At 47.5% G+C, this 16,176-nt stretch overlaps 3 non-coding genes and 2 pseudogenes across 3 annotated transcripts; 3 read left to right on the forward strand and 2 right to left on the reverse strand.

The window, feature by feature from the left end:
- Positions 1–1,421: 1,421 nt before the first annotated feature.
- trnav-cac (transfer RNA valine (anticodon CAC)) lies at positions 1,422–1,494 on the reverse strand. Its single transcript has one exon. It is a non-coding gene; the product is annotated as a tRNA-Val (tRNA).
- Positions 1,495–1,947: 453 nt separating this feature from the next.
- trnae-uuc (transfer RNA glutamic acid (anticodon UUC)) lies at positions 1,948–2,019 on the reverse strand. The gene has a single exon. It is a non-coding gene; the product is annotated as a tRNA-Glu (tRNA).
- Positions 2,020–2,220: 201 nt separating this feature from the next.
- On the forward strand, positions 2,221–2,292 carry trnah-gug (transfer RNA histidin (anticodon GUG)). The gene has a single exon. It is a non-coding gene; the product is annotated as a tRNA-His (tRNA).
- Positions 2,293–13,945: 11,653 nt separating this feature from the next.
- LOC148811487 (5S ribosomal RNA) lies at positions 13,946–14,064 on the forward strand (annotated as a pseudogene).
- Positions 14,065–14,601: 537 nt separating this feature from the next.
- LOC148811488 (5S ribosomal RNA) lies at positions 14,602–14,720 on the forward strand (annotated as a pseudogene).
- Positions 14,721–16,176: the final 1,456 nt, after the last annotated feature.

Here is a 16,176-nt window from a genome sequence, read left to right on the forward strand (position 1 = left end):
CGGAGGGGGGGCGGGAAAGCAGACAAAGAGGTGACACCTCAAGGTCTGCACGATCACAGCTCTCCGCCGCCCCAGGCTTCCGCTCGATAAGCTACTGGACACACCCGCCCCTCCTCACACAGACCGTGGAAAAGCCCCCGAGTGGGAGGGCTCTCTCTTCCTCCCAGGAGCTCTTGGACGCACAGACAGAGCGCGGGGAGCCGCCGCCTGCAAACACGGCTCCAGGCAGGACTCCACTCCGCAGGAGCCGCAGAGCAGAGGAGATGGGGGCAGCTTAGCTCCTGTGCAGAGACCTGAGCTGTTGTTGCTGCGGACGCTGTCTTTTCTGTTCTCGGGGTAGGAGTGAATGTTGAGTTGCCCTTAGAAATGAAGCAGAGCACTTCAACGGCACGGGTGTGTGTGCGTGCGCCCTGGTGATTCTGGGAGACAGATCGAACCTGGGCTAAAAGAGAGGGGGCTTAGCCCTCTTCCATTTGCTAGTTCAGAGTTGTACAACCCATCTGTATCTGCTAGGCGGCGCAGTCGTCGTGCACAAAGAACGCTTTGAAAAGCGTCAAAAGCAAGTCATTCCGAGTTGGTCGTTTGTGTTTTCCGTTCAGACGCGAAATGCTGACATGATCTCTCGGCTCCTCGGTTGTCATTTCTGTTCCGTAAAGGAATCACAGCACGCGTCGCCTTCCAGCACGCTGGGTCGGGACACGATGCCGAGGATCGGCGAGTGTGGTGTCATCCTTGTTAGTATAGTGGCAAGTATCCCCGCCTGTCACGCGGGAGACCAGGGTTCGATTCCCTGACGGGGAGTAGAAAGCTTTTCTTTTACGTCCTTAGAGAAAGGACTGCCTTTCACTTCTCTGTTTTCTTTCACAGCGCCGTGCACCTTTTCATTGCTCTCGCTTTCAGAGCCTCCGCACGGCACACGACTCGACATCAGGAAGCACATTGAAGTGAAAGCAGGAAGCGCTGCGACATGCACTGTGCAGATCCCGCCACACTAAGAGGTGAGTGGGTCTGTTCGATGCACAAAGAACGCTTTGATAAGCGTCAAAGGCAAATCATTCCGAGTTGGTCGTTTGTGTTTTCTGTTCAGACGCGAAATGCTGAAATGATCTCTCGGCTCTTCGGTTGTCATTTCTGCTCCGTAAAGGAATCACAGCAGGCGTCGGCTTCCAGCACGGTGGGTCGGGACACGATGCCGGGGGTCGGAGAGAGCGATGTCTTCCTCGTTAGTATAGTGGTGATTATCCCCACCTGTCACGCGGGAGACTGGGGTACATCAGGACGCGCATTGAAGTGAAAGCAGGATGCGCTGCGACATGCACTGTGCAGATCCCGCCACACTAAGAGGTGAGTGGGTCTGTTCGATCACTGCGCTAGGCGAATCCCCAATCCCCTTTTGTGCGTGCTGACAAAGGAAGCCGGTCTGTTTCCGCCCGGTTTCGAACCGGGGACCTTTCGCGTGTGAGGCGAACGTGATAACCACTACACTACGGAAACGGTGGCAATCCCTGCCCAGCGGCCCAGCGCTGAGCTTCGCCAATGCGATTCAGCTGCTTCCAGTGCCTTTATTGGAGTGCGCTGATGGACCGTGCTCTCTCTCCAGAGACCAGCACGCCTGTCATGGACGGAGCAGGAAAGGCGGCGCCACATTCTACAGCCCTCTCCACGCAATCGACGAAATCGGGCTACTGAAGTGGAGAAAATCGCCTCTCCAGAAAGTGCAAATATCATCTTGGAGAGTATAAATCCTATTGCCGAAGGTCAGCCCTGTCTACCAGAGTAACCCTCCCACCTCCTGCAGGGATGATCAGCTCGTCTCACACGCGAGAAGTCTTCGGTTGGAAACAAGCGCCCCCTCTTCTCGCGTGTTTTGCACGTTCGAGTGGTTTTAATGCGGCTCCTTCGTACACGGTGCTGATCTTTTGGAAAGCAGGAGGCAAAACTGACAGGTTCCCATACCGGGAGTCGAACCCGGGCCGCCTGGGTGAAAACCAGGAATCCTAACCGCTAGACCATATGGGAGCACACACCCCTGCTGTTCCGGGCATCATGCAAGCAAACTACATAAATATGAGAAAACGCGCAAGAGAGTTGTCACTCAGAGTGTCGAAGGGTCGATGTATACTGGGGCTCAGTTGAAATGCAACGTCAGGACTTTTCCGAATTAGGTCACACGAAGAGAGCACAGCCTTTTCCGCCCTGCCACGTGGGTATCGGTAACTCGCCGTGATCGTATAGTGGTCAGTACTTTGCGTTGTGGCCGCAACAACCCCGGTTCGAATCCGGGTCACGGCAGAATAGGGGCGTCTGCTTTTTCTACTTGCGCGAATGAAGGCAAAAAAAAGCCAATCGATGTGAAGGAACGGCGCTTTACAGAGGAGTACTGCCTGACTGGATCGTTGATGAACGACAGAGGCCACTCTGACCTCTTCTCGGTTTTCTTCAATGACTTACTAAGGATCTTCTTCACATTCGCCCATGCAGGGGAAGCCAGTTACACCAAAGCAAACGCAGGAAAGTGCATTTCAAGCAGAGACCAGGAGGGACTTGTTTACACCGAGAGTGGTCGGAGAATGGAACAATGCGCCCAGCCCTGTTGCTGGAGCCGATTCTTGATGAGATCTTGGGCTCACTAAGAGGCCCCCGCTGGATGCTAATCTTTCTGTTGTTGTTGCAGGTCCTGCGCTGCTTTTGAGCCGACAGAGCTCGTCCTGGTCTGTCGGCACAGCCCAATTGCAAATGATCGGCTCCGCGTACAGAAGGAACGTGCGTTTGGTACAAGAGTGCATGAAGGCACCGGAAATACATTGGGAACAAATGACCGGTCGCTCAAGACCTCTGTGAAGTACAGGAGCGTGCAAAAAGAGGCTGTTTCCGCCCAGTCTCGAACCGGGGACCTTTCGCGTGTTAGGCGAACGTGATAGCCGCTACACTACGGAAACCTGCAGGGACCGCTGCTGGTGTCTCGCTTGCGTTTCGGGCTGAGAAAGGGAAGCGTCACTTTAGGCAGGGGGCACTGGAGAGAGGAACAAAGGGCGCGATGAAACAAAATACCGAAACCCATGATCAAACCAGGGACCTTTAGATCTTCAGTCGAACGCTCACCCAACGGAGTTATTTCGGCTTTGCGCATCGCCCCCAGCCACCTGCTCCAGCCTTCCTGTGTTGTGGCAGGAGCGCACCAAGAGGAGCGGGAGAGTGTTCACAGCGCTAGGTGAATCCCCAAAGAGTGCGTGCCAACAAACGAAACTGGCCTGTTTCCACCCGGTTTCAAACCAGGTATCTTTCACGTATGAAGCAAACGTGATAACCACTACGGAAACGGTGGGAAAACAAGCCCACCGTCAGTGAGTATTCAACTTCACTGCATTACTGCTTGAGAAATCAATTGTTATCCCAACCAGTTGATATCAATTTATTTCCTTAGGGTTATGTCCTTGTTTTGAGTATCTAATGTAGAAGTTGTAAACAAGTTCAATTACGAAACGGTCTAAATGAATGATATACCGAACGTATGTCCTCTTGATATGTGTAACTCTTTGTAACTGAATGAATTTATATCTTTTGTATTCTGATAACCCTTACGATAAGATCTGTTTGGTTTACATGCATATTCTATATATTAATAAATGTATCCTCGTGTATTAGTACCTGTGTATGCGTTGTTTGAGTTATATCGCATGGTTGGATTCTAAGACCAATAAAAGAATCAATTTTGTGATTTACTGCCACAACTAATAATTGTCCCAGTAAATGCACAACCCCCTACAGAACTGGTGCCTCGTGAGAGCACACTACAACAGTGTGTGATCTCCTGTCCCAGCCTGAGGAGCAGACAGCGAGCCTGTCTCTCAATAATAATAATCAAGTGGGGGATCTCCTGTCCCAGCCTGGGGAACACTGAGCCTATCTCTCAATACTAATAATACAGTGTGTGATTCCCTGCCCCAGCCAATGGAACAGACAGTGACCATGTCTCTCAATAATAATAATACAGTTTGTGACCTCCTGTCCCAGCTTGGGGGAAAGTGAGCCAGACTCTCAATAATAATAATACAGTGTGATCTACTGTCCCAGGCTGAGGAACAGTGAGTTTATCTGTCAATAATAATAATACAGTGTGATCTCCTGTCCCAGCCTGAGGAACAGTGAGCTTGTCTCAATAATAATAATACAGTGTGATCTCCTGTCCCAGCCTGAGGAACTGTGAGCCTGTCTCTCAATAATAATAATACAGTGTGTGATCTCCTGTCCCAGCCTCAGGAACAGACAGCGAACCTGTCTCTCAATAATAATCATAATACAGTGTGTGACCTCCTGTCCCAGCCTGAGGAACAGACAGTGAGCATGTCTCTCAACAATAATATGAATAAACTGTGTGACTTCCTGTCCCAGCCTGAGGAACAGACAGTGAGCCTGTCTCTCAATAATAATAATACAGTGTGTGATCTCCTGTCCCAGCCTGAGGAACAGACAGTGAGCATGTCTCTCAACAATAATATGAATAAACTGTGTGATCTCCTGTCCCAGCCTGAGGAACAGACAGTGAGCCTGTCTATCAATAATAATAATACAGTGTGTGACTTCCTGTCCCAGCCTGAGGAACAGACAGTGAGCCTGTCTCTCAATAATAATAATACAGTGTGTGACCTCCTGTCCCAGCCTGAGGAACAGACAGTGAGCCCGTCTCTCAATAATAATAATACAGTGTGTGATCTCCTGTCCCAACCTGAGGAACACACAGGAGTGAGCCAGTCTCTCAATAATAATAAAGCAGATTATGATCTCCTGTAACAGCCTAAGGAACAGTCAGGAAAGAGCAGGTCTCTCGATAATAATAATACAGTGTGTGATCTCCTGTCCCAGCCTGAGGAACAGACAGTGAGCTTGTCTCTCAATAATAATAATTCAGTGTGTGACTTCCTGTCCCAGCCTGAGGAAAAGACAGTAAGCCTGTCTCTCAATAATAATAATACAGTGTGTCATCTCCTGTCCAAGCCTGAGGAACAGTGAGCTTGTCTCTCAAGAATAATAATACAGTGTGATCTCCTGTCCCAGCTTGAGGAACAGAGGGCCTGTCTCTCAATAATAATAATACAGTGTGTGATTTCCTGTCCCAGCCTGAGGAACAGACAGTGAACCTGTCTCTCAATAATAATAATACAGTGTGTGATCTCCTGTCCCAGCCTGAGGAACAGACAGTGAGCCTGTCTCTCAATAATAATAATACAGTGTGTGATTTCCTGTCCCAGCCTGAGGAACAGACAGTGAACCTGTCTCTCAATAATAATAATACAGTGTGTGATCTCCTGTCCCAGCCTGAGGAACAGACAGTGAACCTGTCTCTCAATAATAATAATCCAGTGTGGAATGTCCTGTCCCAGTCTGAGGAACAAACAGTGAGCCTGTCTCTCAATAATAATAATACAGTGCGTGATCTCCTGTACTAGCCTGAGGAACAGACAGCGAGCCTTTCTCTCAATAATAATAATACAGTGTGTGACCTCCTGTCCCAGACTGGGGAACAGTGAGCCAGACTCTCAATAATAATAATACAGTGTGATCTACTGTCCCAGCCTGAGGAACACAGAGGCTATCTCTCAATACTAATAATACAGTGTGTGATATCCTGCCCCAGCCTGAGGAACAGACAGTGAGCCTGTCTCTCAATAATAATAATACAGTGTGATCTACTGTCCCAGCCTGAGGAACAGACAGTGAGCCTGTATCTCAATAATAATAATACAGTGCGTGATCTCCTGTACTAGCCTGAGGAACAGACATCGAGCCTTTCTCTCACTAATAACAATACCTTGTGTGACCTCCTGTCCCAGACTGGGGAACAGTGAGCCAGACTCTCAATAATAATAATACAGTGTGATCTACTGTCCCAGCCTGAGGAACAGTGAGTTTATCTGTCAATAATAATAATACAGTGTGATCTTCTGTACCAACCTGAGGAACAGTGAGCTTGTCTCTCAATAATAATAATACAGTGTGATCTCCTGTCCCAGCCTGAGGAACAGAGGGCCTGTCTCTCAATAATAATAATACAGTGTGTGATCTCCTGTCCCAGCCTGAGGAACAGACAGTGAACCTGTCTCTCAATAATAATAATACAGTGTGTGATCTCCTGTCCCAGTCTGAGGAACAAACAGTGAGCATGTCTCTCAATAATAATAGAACAGTGTGTGATCTCCAGTCCCAGCAAGAGGAACAGACAGTGAGTCTGTATCTCAATAATAATAATACAGTGTGTGATCTCCAGTCCCAGCCTGGGGAACACTGAGCCTGTCTCTCAATACTAATAATACAGTGTGTCATTTCCTGTCCCAGCTAGAGGAACAGACAGTGAGCATGTCTCTCAACAATAATATTAATAAACCGTGTGATCTCCTGTCCCAGTCTGAGCAACAGACAGTGAGCCTGTCTCTCAATAATAATAATACAGAGTGTGATCTCCTGTCCCAGCATAAGGAACAGAGTGAGCCTGTCTCTCAGTAATAATACAGTGTGTGATCTCCTGTCCCAGTCTGGGGAATTGAAAGTGAGCCTGTCTCTCAGTAATAATAATATAGTGTGTGATCCACTGTCCCAGCCTGAGGAACAGACAGTCAGCCCGTCTCTCAATAATAATAATACAGTGTGTGATCTCCTGTCCCAACCTGAGGAACAGACAGGAGTGAGCCAGTCTCTCAATAATAAGAGAGCAGATTATGATCTGCTGTCCCAGCCTAAGGAACAATCAGGTGTAGTGTGCTCTCTGAAGGCACCAGTTCTGTAGGGTTTGGGCATTTACTGGGACAATTATTAATTGTAGCTGTAAATCACAAAATTGATTCTTTTGATGGCTTTAGAATCCAACCATGCGATATAATTTAAACAACGCACACACTCAGGTACTAATACACGAGGATACATTTATTAATACATAGAATATGCATATAAACCTAACAGATCTTATCGAGAGGGTTATCAGAATACAAAAGGTATATATTCAGTCAGTTACCAAGAGTTACATATATCAAGAGAACATACGTTCGGTGTATCATTCATTTAGACCATTTCATAAAGTGAACTTGGTTACAACTTCTACATTAGATACTGAAAACAAGTACATAACTCTTAGGAATAAAATTGATATCAACTGGTTGGGGTAACAATTGAATTCTCGAGCTGTAATGCATTGAGTTGAATACTCATCCAATCTCTGGGGATTCAGATCTCCTGCGGGCTCAAAGAAACAGTTGCAGGCTTCTAAACTGTCCAATCCGTGCTCTCTGGCTCCGTGCCAGGCTGTGCTGTGCGGCTTGCGACAGTGCGCTGCTGATGCTCACTAACCGGCTAGTTAGTGTTGGCTTTAACTTGCAAAGTTTGCGCACAAGAGAAAAGATGACTGTGGGTCCCAGCAGGTCAGGAAGAGGACCAGTTCGTTCCTGATGAAGAGATAGTTCTGAATAGTGATTCACCTGTCCACAGTTCCGACCTGTTCACGAGGCTTGCTGCTGGTGCTAACCTCGGGTGGATCCTCTGGTTACTCTCTGGCAACCTCCGCTCTAGACTCTTAGAACAGAGTAAAGTTCTGGCACTCGGACACACTGGCCGTTCCGTGGTTGTCCGGGCTGAGTCTCAGGATGGTCAGGAGGCGCGCTGCGAGAATGTCCTGCCTTTGGGAGCCTTCTGTTCCTGGGCCGCCCTGCCCTGGAATTCTCCTTTGAATTCCCTTTAAAATTGTCCGAAATAGTCTCTCAGGCCCTCTGTGTTGCCTGTTTTTACCTGGAGGAACTTCAGCTCGTTCATTGGCAGAAAGTTCCATGGGCATCAGAGTCCCACGTGCGTTACTCGGCCCTACCGGTCCCTGATTGGTTGATCAAGGTGGGATATGAGTCACTTACTCCTGACACCTAGGAATGCAGTCCAGATGTCCATCTGGCACTCCCTAGACAGATAGGCGCCAATGGATGACCATTGATCATGATAGCCAGGCTTAGCTAAGTGCATCCCCATTTGGGAGCTGTCCCTTATCAAAAGAAAACATCTTTAAATCAGCCTGCATGAATAGTTTCTCTGTGGCTGCACCACAGAGATGAAGAGGGAGATGGGGCATCATTTGGGAAAGCACAGCAACACTTAATTCTGTCTTATTAATAAGCATTGCCATTACATATCCCCCCTTTTTGAAGGTCACGAGGTCCTGAGGCATTGTTGCCTTCAAAACAAAACAGAGTTAAGTGATGTCCCTTGTCATTAGGACATTAACCTTAAATCTCCACATTACTCCTCGAGAATTCATACAGGAACCAGCATTGGGAACAAACAGGATGAATAACATCTGGAGTATGTATAAACACGGTAGGAGACATCGTCTCATTCTAGGCATTACACATCAGGAAGTTCACTGTCAATATCTGATACCTCTGTAGGCAGAAATTTGGGAAGAAGTAACTTCCTTTCTTTTGACATGGTACCTTTGACTCATTCATGCTACCCGGAGTACATCTTGATGTAAGAGTACAGCATTCAGAGTACATCCAGTTATGATCCAGCTACCTGGCAGTAGTGTTACAATAACAACAGTTCCTGTTCCCAGCCCCCCGGTAAACCACGACACCTGTGTTGGGTATCTGCCAGGGTGGGTTGGAGGTTTGTTCCATTAAAGCAAACTAACTACCTGTACCTCTTCAGGGCTTACTGTTTCTTGGATTTCTATCCAATTCAATAGTGTGGCACCTGAAGGCATCCGCGACCTCAAGTTTGGTCTTATGTTGTCTGGTTCCAGACCGTACAGTGTTAAGTTACCAAGCTGTACTATGGCCTCCTTGGGAACTTGCAGGAGACTGTTGGTTAGTTAGCTGCATTGTGGTAGCTGTATCATGCCTGTCACAAGTCATGGTGACAGTTAAATGTGGTGTGCTGACCAGCCATTTACTTCCCACCTGCTCTTCATGGGGTTCATTAACCTCCCTCTGCCCATTAGTAGCTTTACACCCTTCATTGGTGAATCATTTAGACACAGCCAATGGATAGCTTTGGTAGCTATACCCATCTCAAGATTTGGAACCGAATTCAATCTTGGATTGCCTTCTAGGTGAGCTATGAGCGATGGGGAGGTTAATGTCACATACTCCTCTACTGAGTGGAATCAAGTGGGTTGGGAATTGTGCCATGGCTAGACTGGCTACAGTGGCACTAATCTCCCTTAACAGGTCTTGTGTCAACATTCTGGCCAGTTGCACACAAGCATAAACCCACTGTATAACACCAACAATCATGTCCACTGGTTGGGGAATAAGGTTTAACCCTGTTGCATAGGCAGTTGCCTGTAGGGTTTTCCCTAAGCTTTCCAACTTTTGCTGCTGTTAATACCGTCTGTCACTACCCTCGGGCATCTCTGACACCTGCCTTCTTGGGGCAGTCAGGGTGAGAGTGCCAGTAGCAAACAAACCTACCAGAAATAGCAAATACACAACAGTGGTGGCAGCAATCAGTCCTCCCAAAAGTCTTTTAGGGTGGCTAATCCCAGTCATCTCCTTCTGAGTGACTGTCACCTTTCTAAGCTGGCGCAGCATGTACATGGTGTCTTTCTCAGTATGCCGTGTGGCATCCTGGACACCAACATCCTGGAAATCTGGGGGGATCTGACGCAGCTGCTGATGCTGCTCCTCCATTTCCAGGGCATCTGCTTTTTCGATTTGTTCATTGTTCATGCCTGTGCTCTAGGAACCCTGCAGGGGGCAGTGCAGCTGTGGAGCATGCCTGACCCTCGGCTGAGTGGTCATCTGGAGCACCTGAGTGATCTGGGATTGTTACCTCATTCTCACTGTTCAAGTAAACCCTGCACACTTCCTGATTGAGGAATCCCTCTATCGGCATGTTTACAATCGTTCGCTGGGTGTGGGTGTAGGACACCTGCTCGCTCCCCCCTTCCCTAGCTAGGGGTTCAGGAAGCTTCCCCAGCACTGGGATAGCTAGTTCACTGTCTTTGAACTTACTATCACCCACCAGGCCCATGTCAGTGCAGGCGGGGATTCTGACACCCCTCTTTGCGATGTCCTGCACTGGCAGGCGGGTGGCTTGACCATCCAGCTCCAATCTGGCTGAACCACTGTTGGTCAGACTCAGACTGACAGACTGAGCTGGTGGCTGTAAGAAAACCGGCTCGGCTTTCATTCCCTGTCCCTTCCGGGGGACTGGGTGTGTTGGAAACACTGCCGTTGAGGCAGGAACAATCAGGTCAATCTCACTCACTACCTGGTAGTTGTGAGAAATAATGTTACCTGACTGCAGGTTCCCTGGGTCACAGCAGAGGGAATCGGCATCTGGGATCAGGTGTGTCCACAGCGCAGTAGTCTCAGCGTCCAGCTGGACCTCCTCTCTAACCTGTGAATGTTGCACCAGGGGCACCTGGCGGTGGCCCTGTGACAGCTGCTCAAGCACATCCTCACTAATAGAGGACCTCTCAGGGCTAAGGGTGAGGGCTACATCACCAACCTGCTCTCCTGCCATCTGGATCCCTTCCACCACTGCACGGTGGTGGTCCTGACCCCTCTTGGGTGCCAGGGTGCACAGGGAAAGCTCCTTTTCATCGCCAGGTGGGGAGATCTGCTCCTCTTTAGGGATGTAAAAGGGGTGTGCTTTACCTGGTGGATCAGGCGGCTGCTTGGAGCACCGCTCCTGTGGCATGGAGGCTGTTGTGACCTCAGCCGGGACATGACTTCCCTGTATATCCGGGGAACAAGAAAATATTTTTATTTCTTGTCCAGAGGGAACAGAAGGAATCTCCACAAAGGCTTCTGTGTTCAGTGGGCACTGTGTGAGCACAGTCTGCCTCTTGGCCCCCCTTTCCTTCTGTACAAAAGGCTTAGGAGCCTTGACCTGTTTCCACACCTTGCCTTTCTGGTGATCCACCAAAGGTTCATCTCTGAGTCGCATGCCCTTTTCTTTTTCTACCCGTTTGAGCTTGCTGTATGACATCAAACACCTTTCAACCTCAGTGTCAATCAATGTCTCACTGTGTAAGACATCTCCCATGGCAGCCTTGAGGTAAAAGCTTCCTGCTTTTCCTCTCTGTTTTACTGCCTGCTCTGTGACTTCAGGGGTGGAGTAAGCTCTCGCTTGCGAGTGGCTGACCTCATCCAGGCAGGAACCCTTCCGCTCAATCAGATAGACTGAGGGGGGGAGAGGGGGCGGGTCTCCGCCTCCTCCAGTGGAGAGTATCAGCTCATTCACGCTTCTGGCAGCCTTGGGGAGCGGTTGTCTCTGTCCTAATAAAACTTGTTCAAGCCTGGCCAGGCGGGCGGCTACTGAATCCTTTTGTTCAGCTTTATCTAGCCCTTTCCCTTCCCCGGTGTTCTCATGGCACTTAGGACGCTGGGTGCGGTCCTGTGTGCCTGCTTTGGAACGGGGCTTAGCCAGCTCAGGAGCCTGTGCTCCTTCGAGCAGGGGGGAATTAACCCTGCTGGCTCTGACGGCGAACACAGTCGCTTTAGCACCTTTTTGCTCAAAGCGACTTTGGACATCATACTCCCAGGCTTTCTGCACTAATCTCTTAATATCGGTCATTTTCATGGTCTGTGCATCTGTATGCATTAAGATCATCTTTCTGACTGACGGGTGGAGATTCGCAATGAATAAACCCTTGAAATGTGTGTTCTCTTCACAACCCTCATCATTTGCCCTGCAAAATAAGTTCGTCTAAGTCTCTCCTAATATTCGCGAGGGGACTATGCTCTCTCGTGCTTAATGTTAAGGGCGGCGGCTATCGCGGCAGTCGGGTCAATAAACGCACTGTATTCTCGGATAAGTGCTTGACACAGCTCTTCAAAGTCATCACAGACGTTCTTCATCTGCCTAGCCATCCACTCATGTACAGCTCTGCTGCTAGTTTTCCTGACCAGAAACACTTTCTCCTGTTCTGTGGCGTTTGGCAGGTACTGCAGGGTATACCTGAGGTCTTGAATATACCTCTCGATATTATTCTCTGACACTGCAGGTCAAATCTCTCCATGTCCTTCGCTAGCTCTCTCAGAGAATGGAGGTTTATTCTCCTAGCTTCTCCGCTGACGGAGATATGACGGAGATCGTGGTCAGACCTGTCGCTGCTAGAGAGAGTGCTTAATAGCGACTCGAATTCAGACCTTTTAGCAACCATCGTTAAACTTAAAGAGTATTACTTTTAAGTACGAAATCACAGTTCTACCACAGAAAACCACAAGATCAAGTATGCAATCAACCCGGTAGATCGCAAAAGATCACAAAACAATCAAGCACTGCTTAAAGAGCAAGGGGAACTTTTTTCCTTTCGGCTTTCAGCACACTGTATTGTCGCGTATGAAACCCGCGGCGTTTTATATTGAATTATTCCGCTTGGTTGACTCATTTTAGTCTTACCATAGCCCAGGTATGACTGAAATGAGTCCAGGGATGCCAATAAATGTAGTGTGCTCTCTGAAGGCACCAGTTCTGTAGGGTTTGGGCATGTACGGGGACATTTATTAATTGTAGCCGTAAATCACAAAATGATTCTTTTGATGGCCTTAGAATCCAACCATGCGATATAACTCAAACAACGCACACACCCACGGGTACTAATACACGAGGATACATTTATTAATACATAAAATATGCATATAAACCTAACAGATCTTATCGAGAGGGTTATCAGAATACAAAAGGTATATATACAATCAGTTACAAAGAGTTACATATGTCAAGAGGACATACGTTCAGTATATCATTCATTTAGATCGTTTCATAAAGTGAACTTGGTTACAACTTCTACATTAGATACTGAAAACAAGTACATAACTCTTAGGAATTAAATTGATATCAACTGGATGGGATAACAATTGAATTCTCAAGCTGTAATGCATTGAAGTTGAATACTCATCCAATCTCTGGGGATTCAGATCTCCTGCGGGCTCTCTGGCTCCGTGCCAGGCTGTGCTGTGCTGCAGATGATCACTGACCGGCTAGTTAGTGTTGGCTTTAACTAGCAAAGTTTGTGCACAGGAGAAAAGATGACTGTGGGTCCCAGCAAGTCAGGAAGAGGACCGGTTCATTCCTGATGAAGCGCTAGTTCTGAATAGTGATTCAGCTGTCCACAGTTCCGACCTGTTCACAAGGCTTGCTGCTGGTGCTTACCTCAGGTGGATCCTCTGGTTACTCTCTGGCAACCTCCGCTCTAGACTCTTAGAACAAAAGAAAGTTCTGGCACTCGGACACACTGGCCGTTCCGTGGTTGTCCGGGCTGAGTCTTAGGATGGTCAGGAGGCGCGCTGCGAGAATGTCCTGCCCTTGGGAGCCTTTTGGTCCTGGGCCGTCCTGCCCTGGAATTCTCCTTTGAATTCCCTTTAGAAAAGTCCAGGAAATAGTCTCTCAGGCCCTCTGTGTTGCCTGTTTTTACCTGGAGGAACTTCAGCTCGTTCATTGGCTGAAAGTTCCATGGGCATCAGAGTCCCACGTGGGTTACTCGGCCCTACCAGTCCCTGATTGGTTGATCAAGTTGAGATGTGAGTCACTTACTCCTGACACTTAGGAATGCAGTCCAGATGTCCATCTGGCACACCCCAGACAGATAGGCGCCAATGGATGACCATTGATCATGATAGCTAAGCTTAGCTAAGTGCATCCCCATTTGGGAGCTGTCCCTTATCAAAAGAAAACATCTTTAAATGAGCCTGCATGAATAGTTTCTCTGTGGCTGCACCACAGAGATGAACAGAGAGATGGGGCCTCATTAGAAAAAGCACAGCAACACTTAATTCTGTCTTATTAACAACCATTGCCGCTACAAGTGAAAGGCTGAAGTGAAATAGAGCGGGGACGAAGGCAGTGAAGAGAGAGAACGTGGGAAGAAGAGAAAAACGCAAGGGAAAAAAAGCAGCGTCGTAAAAGAGGTGACGGAGCTGTCCTCTCTATAAGAAGGGTGCCAGCGAGCCTTGCGCTGGCTTACGGCCACACCCCCTTGAGCACGCCTGATCTTGTCTGATTTCGGAAGCTAAACAGGGATGGGCCTGGTTAGTACTTGGATGGGAGACCGCCTGGAAATACCAGGTGCTGTAAGCTTTTAAGCACAGGAGGCGCCCTATCCCCGCTCGCTCACTCATTCCCCTGTTCACACGAGCAGTGCGGCTTTTCCGTCTGTTTATTTGTCAGCTTTGGCGAGACACGGGTGCTTGTGTATTAGCGTGAGCGTTTTTTATTCTGATCATGAACAGTTTTACAAGTCCGCAAAGGATCGAGGAAAGGTTTATCGCCAGCTGAAAAGAGACACAGCGCTTCGGCTGTGGAGACTTGTTCGGCTGGCGTTCGGGGAGTCGCGTTTTTCAGAATTGTATTGAGATCGTTTTCCACAGAGCTCAGATGTCAAAGCAAAGCAGCAGCTCTCCACAGCGATCCTCTATAGCGCCCTTTCTCCCGCAGCTCCGTCCTCATTGGAAGGAAGCAAGAGTGAAAGGCTGAAGTGAAATAGAGCAGGGACGAAGGCAGTGAAGAGAGAGAACGTGGGAAGAAGAGAAAAACGCAAGGGAAAAAAAGCAGCGTCGTAAAAGAGGTGACGGAGCTGTCCTCTCTATAAGAAGGGTGCCAGCGAGCCTTGCGCTGGCTTACGGCCACACCCCCTTGAGCACGCCTGATCTTGTCTGATCTGGGAAGCTAAACAGGGATGGGCCTGGTTAGTACTTGGATGGGAGACCGCCTGGGAATACCAGGTGCTGTAAGCCTTTAATTGCAGGAGGCACCCTATCTTCGCTCACTCGCTCATTCTCCTTTTCACACGTGCAGTGCGGCTTTTTGGCTTTTTATTTGTCAGCTTTGGTGAGACACAGGTGCTTGTGTATTAGCATGAGCGTTTTTTATTCTCATCATGAACCTTATATACTGTATCTCTACATCCCATAACCTTTAACGGCAGGTGCCTGGGTGTGGACATGTTGTGATGTAATATTTAATTTAAAAGTAAACATTTTAGTAAAGTCTGTTATATTGTTAAAATCTATAAGCGTTATAAATATCAATTTTTGCTCGTGCTTATAATTTATCACTGCTAAATGTGTCTTATTCAATTATTTAAACACTTTTATGACCTATCCACTAAAATATAAAGACCTGCCCTACAACGCTCTTCTCAAAAGATAAAATAAGTTTTACATTTTTTGATTCAATGTAATTTATTTTCTAGAGAAACACACATCATTTGAGACTTGTGTTGCATGTTAATATTTTTAAGGTTTAAAGACTTTACGTTCACGGTACGTGGAAAATCATTTCAAACTTTTGAAAAGTTGTTGAGAATTTGTCATTGAAATAAGCTTACATATTTTAATTCAACGTGATTACTTTTCACTCTCGATAAAACACGTGTGATTTTGGGGCGGGGGGATATGGTGGGGTGTTCTAAAACATCACAACCATTTGAAAAATGTCTTGAGCTATGTAGGCATGGTTACAAATTTGGAGTTTATGCTTAAATTAGCCGACTTGCCGGTTTTGAAGTGTGACACCTGAGCTGTCAGGCCCCGATTTTGACTGCTGCGAAGATGGCTTCTTTGAGTAGTGAATCATCGGATTCCTCTGCTTTGCAAACTGAAGAAGTAGGTTGCTAAAATATTTTTTCTGATAGTAGAATTGTCGTTTCAATCTGCGTTTAGCGTATTTCGTTTTCAACACTTTGTCTTCTTTTTAGCAAAAGCTGACCCAGCACTCAGTGGTGTGTGACAGTGGCTGTCATGTGAACTCTGATGGTGATTCAGGTGTTGGGGGTCTGTCAACGACTGATGAAGAGTTGCTACAAATGGTAAATATTAAACCACAACAAGTTCGAAGCAAACGAAGAACTCTAACACAAAAGAGGCATTACAATTTAAATATTTTAGGTAAAAAGCATGCCTATTTATTTTGTTAAGCCTTCCTTTTCTTTTTTCCTTTAATAGAATAACGAAGAGGTCGACGCATCAATCTTCAAACTACCATCAAGCTTGAATGTTTCGTGTCTGTTCATGTGTGTTCGCCAAAATGTGATTAATGATGATGTTCAACCTAGTTTAGCTAACGATGGCTCTAATGAGCCCGATGCTATGGATCAGATTGTAAAGTCGGTGGTATGTTGCACCTTCAACCATTGTTTAAAGGGGGTTGTGGTTGATGAATGCGCGGCCTGTTTGATTAATCATCCAGGTC

Source organism: Atractosteus spatula (assembly GCF_055471065.1).
Source record: "Atractosteus spatula isolate fAtrSpa1 chromosome 10 unlocalized genomic scaffold, fAtrSpa1.hap1 SUPER_10_unloc_9, whole genome shotgun sequence".
In the NCBI taxonomy this organism is placed as follows: Eukaryota; Metazoa; Chordata; class Actinopteri; order Semionotiformes; family Lepisosteidae; genus Atractosteus; species Atractosteus spatula.